This window comes from Ranitomeya variabilis, chromosome 2 (assembly GCF_051348905.1).
Source record: "Ranitomeya variabilis isolate aRanVar5 chromosome 2, aRanVar5.hap1, whole genome shotgun sequence".
In the NCBI taxonomy this organism is placed as follows: domain Eukaryota; kingdom Metazoa; phylum Chordata; class Amphibia; order Anura; family Dendrobatidae; genus Ranitomeya; species Ranitomeya variabilis.
Window position 1 is genome coordinate 984,151,582 of NC_135233.1, and position 6,509 is coordinate 984,158,090.

Below are 6,509 nucleotides of genomic sequence, written 5' to 3' on the forward strand. Positions count from 1 at the left end.
AAAAGCCTTGCTTTTTTTTTCCTTTTTTTTTTTCAAAAATCGATGTACTGACTTTTGTTCCGCAGATTCCTGGCAACTGGAGAGACATTATCATCCCTCCATTTTCAATTCAGGATTGGAGTCTCCACACTGTCTGGGATTATTGGAGACACCTGCCGTGCTTTAGGTGAAGTTCTGCATCCAGAATTCCTCCCCCAACCCACATCTGAAATCTGGTTGGAAAATGCTGCCAAATTCCAGGAAATGTGTAACTTTCCTAACTGCTTCGGGGCTGTAGACGGCAAATACATTAGGATTATGAAACCTTCCAGTGGTGGAACTGAGTACTTCAATTATAAAAAATACTATTCCATTGTTCTAATGGCGATTGCCGATGCTGAGTGTAGATTTGTCGCTGTAGACATTGGCTCATTTGTACGAGGAAATTACTCACAAACTTTCAAAAACTCGGACATGGGCCAACAATTGTATGGTATTGATTTTAATTTCCCACAGCCACAACCTCTTTCCCACACTGAGCACCACCAATGCCGTTTGTTGTGGTTGAGGATGAGGCCTTCCAAATGTGTGCCAACCTCCTAAAACTGTATTCAAGTCGAGACTTAAATCACACAAAAACATTTTACAACTACCGACTAACAAGGGCACGAAGAACTGTGGAGTGTGCCTTTGGATTGCTGGTATGTAAATGGGGCATTTTGGAAACATCTATTAATCTAAAAATTGAAACTACTGATGAGGTTGTGAAAGCTTGTGCTCTTCTACACAGCTACATTATGGCAGAAGAGTGGCCCAAATAAGAAACTGAGGAACCTATTACATTGCATCATTACCAAAGTCACCCTCTGCGGACTACTGTGGAAGTTGCCCAGATTAGAGATAAGTTTGCTGCTTACTTTGTGTCTGATAATGGACGTGAGGAATGGCAAGACCAAATGGTTTAAGCAGCTAACTAAAATGTACCTATAATTTTAAAATGTATCTGTAATTTTATAGTGTACATGTTATGTTAAAATGTACGTGTTATGTTAAAATGTGCGTGTTATGCTAAAATGTACGTGTAATTTTAAAATGTACCTGTTATATTAAAATTTACCTGTTCTATTCAAATGTACCTGTTATATTAAAATTTACCTGTTCTATTCAAATGTACCTGTTATATTAAAATGTTGCATTAAAACTTACAAGTTCCCTCAAAAATACAATAGACACATGTATGTGTTTGCGGCGGTGCCCCAAAAATCAAAGAAAACACAAGATATTGTGGAAAAAAATACACATTTTATTTACAATAATAGCAAAAAAGGGTGGTAAGGTTCGGGGTGGTGATTGGGTTTAGAGTCGGGATGTATCAGAAGGTGAAATGGGGTGGACCTTGGGGGTGTGGAGCTGTGAGGATTGGATGGTAGTTGAGGAAGGGGTTACAGGGGAAGGGGAAACAAATTGAAGGATTAGATGAGGGATAGGAGTGGACACATTGGGGAAGCAAGATAGTGAAACATTGTAGGTGAGGGTGGAGGTGGTGGGTCCAATTTTGGGAGGGATTTCTAGCTCTGGATCTTCATCCTGGTAATAAGATGATGTGTTTTGGTCCTCTATTTTGTTGGCCCAGTGGGAGTGGTTGCCTCTCTCGAAGTCATTAGCCATGGTGCTGGAGTGGGCAGGGGTGCTGGAGTGGGCATGGGTGCTGGAGTGGCCAGGGCCCCTTGCTGGAGTGGGAAGGGCTGGTGGATCGGTGAACTGGAAGCAGTGGTGGTGGAGGAGGATAGTCCGGTGCTGTCAAAGTTGGAAAGATGATTGGCTGATTGTAATATCCTCCGGCCTGTGGATGAAAGCTTTGGGACTGCTGCTGGGATTGCTGCTGCTGAAGGCTGAAAAAAAGTCGCACCGGTCTCTCAAGGTCGGCTTCCAGGCAGTCAAGGTGTTTATTGACATCCTGTAAAAGCGTGTTCACATGGGTGAACCCACTCTTCAGTCTATCAACAAGACCTATCCTCTCCCAGGCCCTCTGCCGCTGACGAGAAGACACAGCAGAGAAAGAGGGCTGGGAGAGGGGAAAACCAGATAGACTGGCTGTCTGTTCCCCAGCCTGTGAAGCCTGCCAGGTTGCTCCATCACTGGTGGATGATTGAGACTGCGTCTGTTCGGTGGCTGGGCGATGAGGGGCTGCTTCAACAGAGGATGATCCAGGTTGTGCTGTGCTTCACCGGGTTCTGTGTGGAAAAGATAAGAAACACATTAGTAAAAAATACATGTTGTGTTGTGCTGCTCCAGGTTCTGTGTGGAAAAGAAAATCAAACTTTAAAAAAAAAAACATTGCAAAAAATATATATATATATACTTACGTTCGCTGAGCAAGCGCAGGCCTCAGGAAAGCAAGGTTCTTATGGTATTTGTATTTTCTTAACCTTGGTGCAGCACCACTTTTAGCCCAATTCTCCTCTCTCATTTCCTTGTTGAAGCTGTCCTTCATCGAACGCCACCAGATTTTGATTCTCTTCACTGTGAAGGGAAAAAAAAGAAAAAAATTAATTTGAAAAAAAAATACATTAACATTTTCACTGCCGCGTCAGACCACATTGCAATACTTACCAAAATCATTTCAGGCACGTGGCATGGCATGGTCCCAATCAGCCAGCAGCGATGTTGCCACTTCTTCTCAGAGTCTTCGAATCAGCACAGGAATGCTTACGGTCATGGGTGTCCCATAATGGTACTCGTTCTTGGACAAGGTTGATTAGATTCTCATTGTCAATATCTTGTTTGTCTTCTTCTCATTGTGGTACCTATAGATCAGGGCCGTATTTGCCACTAGGGACTTGAGGGCACGTGCCTAGGGTGGGGACAATGCAGGGGATGGCACCTGAGCAAGTTTAAAAAAAATAATTTTTTTTTCAACCCATTTCTGACCTTGGACGGGATAGTACGTCCGAGGTCAGAAGCCCCGCTTTGATGCAGGCTCCGGCTGGTAAGGAGATGAGATGAGAGGCTGGTAAGGAGATGAGAGGCTGGTAAGGAGAGGAGATGAGAGGCTGGTGAGGGGAGGCTGCTGAGGAGAGGAGATAGGAGGCTACTGAGGAGAGTGGATGCTGCTGAGGAGAGGAGATGAGAGGCTGGTGAGGAGATGAGAGGCTGCTGAGGTGAGGAGAGGAGAGGCTGCTAAGGGGAGGATATGAGAGGCTGCTGAGGAGAGGAGATAATAGGCTGGTGAGGGGAGGCTGCTGAGGAGAGGAGATGAGAGGCTGGTGAGGGGAGGCTGCTGAGAAGAGGGGAGGCTGCTGAGGAGAGGAGATGAGAGGCTGGTGAGGAAATGAGAGGCTGCTGATGTGAGTGAGGAGAGGGGAGAATATGAGGCTGGTGAGGAGAGGGGATGAGAGGCTGGAGAGGGGAGGCTGCTGAGGAGAGGAGATGAGAGGCTGGAGAGGGGAGGCTGCTGAGGAGAGGAGATGAGAGGCTGGTCTCATGCTGTATATGGGAAGGCTGTGTGGGGCTCGTGCTGTATATGGGGAGGCTGTGTGGGGCTCATGCTGTATATAGGGAGGCTGCGTGGGGCTCATGCTGTATATAGGGAGGCTGTGTGGGGCTCATGCTGTATATAGGGAGGCTGTGTGGGGCTCATGCAGTGTATATAGGGAGGCTGTGTGGGGCTCATGCAGTGTATACAGGGAGGCTGTGTGGGGCTCATGCAGTGTATATAGGGAGGCTGTGTGGGGCTCATGCAGTGTGTATATAGGGAGGCCGTGTGGGGCTCATGCTGTATATAGGGAGGCTGTGTGGGGCTCATGCAGTGTGTATATAGGGAGGCTGTGTGGGGCTCATGCTGTATATAGGGAGGCTGTGTGGGGCTCATGCTGTATTAAGGGAGGCTGTGTGGGGCTCATGCTGTATATAGGGAGGCTGTGTGGGGCTCATGCAGTGTATATAGGGAGGCTGTGTGGGGCTCATGCTGTATATAGGGAGGTTGTGTGGGGCTCACGCTGTATATAGGGAGGCTGTGTGGGGCTCATGCTGTATATAGGGAGGCTGTGTGGGGCTCATGCAGTGTATATAGGGAGGCTGTGTGGGGCTCATGCTGTATATAGGGAGGCTGTGGGGGGTTTAAAGATATATAGGGGTGTGTCAGCATACTTAATTCTGCTCAATATTAAGTGATACAATCAATATTAATTAATATTGAGTAGAATTATTTTCATGCTATTGGTTTGGCCTCCACAACAGTCATGGTCTTTCATCTGGCCCCTCGGGAAAATAAATTGTCCACCCCTGATCTAGAGACATGGAGTGAGAAGCCCACAGACGATAGCAACAGATTAGTCAGTTCTCTCACTAAATTACCCATCCAGCTCTTCAAACTGTTCTCTCTGAAACGTCCGAGCATTGCAGAGATAAACTTCCCTGTTTGCAGTCTGAGTGATGCTGCCCGTGGTTTTGGTAGTATGAATCGACTGACAGGTTCCCCTTAAAAATCTGTCAGCCAAACCGTGCAACCGTGGCAGAATCAACTGACCATGTACTGTGTATGAGATTCACCAGATTCTCACATGACAACTAATGGAAAGGTTTGCTAAGGCTACTTTCACACTAGCGTCGTGCACTGCACGTCGCAATGAATCGTTTTGTAGAAAAAACGCATCCTGCAAAATTGCTTGCAGGATGCGTTTTTTCTCCATAGACTTTCATCAGCGAGGCATTGTGATGGATTGCCACACATCACAACCGTCGTGTGACGGTTGCGTCGGACCGTCGCCACAAAAAAAGTTACATGTAACGTTTTTTGGTGCGTCGTGTCCAGCATTTCCAACCGTGCATGCGCGACCGGAACTCCGCCCCCGCCTCCCAGCATCTCACAATGGGGCAGCGGATGCGTTGTAAAACTGCATCCGCTGCCACCATTGTACGGCGCTATCACAGTTTGCGTCGGGGCGTCGCATTGCGATGTGCGTCGTACGACGCTAGTGTGAAAGTAGCCTTAGGCTACTTTCACATCAGCGATTTTCTCAGTTCGCAGCAGATACTGCAGTTTTTCCGCATCTGTCGCGTAACATATCACTTACAGGCCGGCAACTCTGCGTTCGGCCTCATTCATTCCCTATGGGACTTGCGGACATGTGCGGCACTTGAGGTGAGACAAAAAAAACACTGCTAGCAGCATTTTTTTTTTCCTGTTGCTGCAAGTACCGCATTTGCCGGATCGCAGCAAAACCGCAAGTCCCATAGGGAATGAATGAGGCCGAACACAGTGTTGCCATAAGTGATCCATTACGGATGCGGAAAAACTGCCGGATCTGCCGCAAATGTCAAAAATCGTTGATGTGAAAGTAGCCTAAGTCACTGCCGATAGCGTCTGCATTAGTCATACTCGCCAATGGGGGAGGCAGCACGAAAAGTGCCTTGGGCAGCAGAAACTCTAAATACGGCCCTGCTATAGATAAAATAAAACAAAAAAATTTTTTAAGTAAAACTGAAAGCAAATTCTATTACAACTCTCCTGAAAAGACTACTTACACCCCGTCTTTCCTCCTGAGACACATGGGCCCAACGACCCGGGAAGCTTCTTTTTCACTTGACTGCTCCAGCTCATCCTCACTGGAAGGTACCTGTAAAGAAAATACATGATTTACAACATGTATAGTATTGCCAGTCAATACATACCAATCAATCAAATGTGATTACATAATCAGCGTCATGTCGGCCTTCAGAAGCTTCAGTAGAGGACATCTTGTAAAAGCAGGCAGCAGTCAAGTGAAACACTAGAGAAAAGAACAGAGAAGAAAAATTAAACTTGTTAAGAGCCAAACAATATGTTGGCAAAAGAAAAAATGGGCACTAATACTTACATTACAGACAGTAGTCCAACACCACAGCAGTCAGCACAGGCCAGGGACAGACGGCAGCACCTGGAGACAACCGCTGCACCAGCAGGGAACCGCTGCACCAGGAGACAACCGCTGCACCAGGAGAGTCGACCAGTCTTCAAGGAAAAGAAAAAGCAGTGAGAGAGACAGACATTTTCTAATGTTCTATACTTACATTGACTGTGTTGTCCTCACCAGGACGACAGCCAGCAGCACCAGGTTACACCCGCAGCACCAGGAGAGAACCACTACACCAGGAGAGAACCACTACAGCAGGAAAGATCTGCTGCACCAGGTGACAACAGCAGCACCAGAAGAGTTGACCAGTCTACAAGGAACAGAAAAAGCAGTGAGAGAGACAGATGCAGCGCCCCAGAGTCCGGGTCATTGCAGTAATGTCGCTCTGCCACTAAGGGGAGTGATGTTATGTCTGATTGCACTAAAGGAGTTCACCTGACCAGGTATCACAGTCACACATTACACTTCACACTCCGGCCACCAGGGGGAGCAAAGGGTTCTATGTATTTGGCCACTCCTCACACTCTGGTAAAACTGGGGGTTGGATAGGAAGTTAGAGAGAAGCTGCCTGGGTTTTGCCCAGCTAACATCTAGTGAGAGGAGAGCGTTACTTGGGAAGATTCAGGGGGGTCCCTG

The 6,509-nt window shown here is 47.1% G+C and overlaps 1 long non-coding RNA gene across 1 annotated transcript; it reads right to left on the reverse strand.

Moving 5' to 3' along the window:
- Positions 1 to 5,544: 5,544 nt before the first annotated feature.
- On the reverse strand, positions 5,545 to 5,851 carry LOC143810084 (uncharacterized). Its single transcript, XR_013222649.1, has 3 exons — positions 5,838 to 5,851; positions 5,674 to 5,750; positions 5,545 to 5,597 (listed from the first exon to the last, which is right to left on the reverse strand). It is a non-coding gene; the product is annotated as an uncharacterized LOC143810084 (long non-coding RNA).
- Between the last annotated feature and the right edge of the window lie 658 nt (positions 5,852 to 6,509).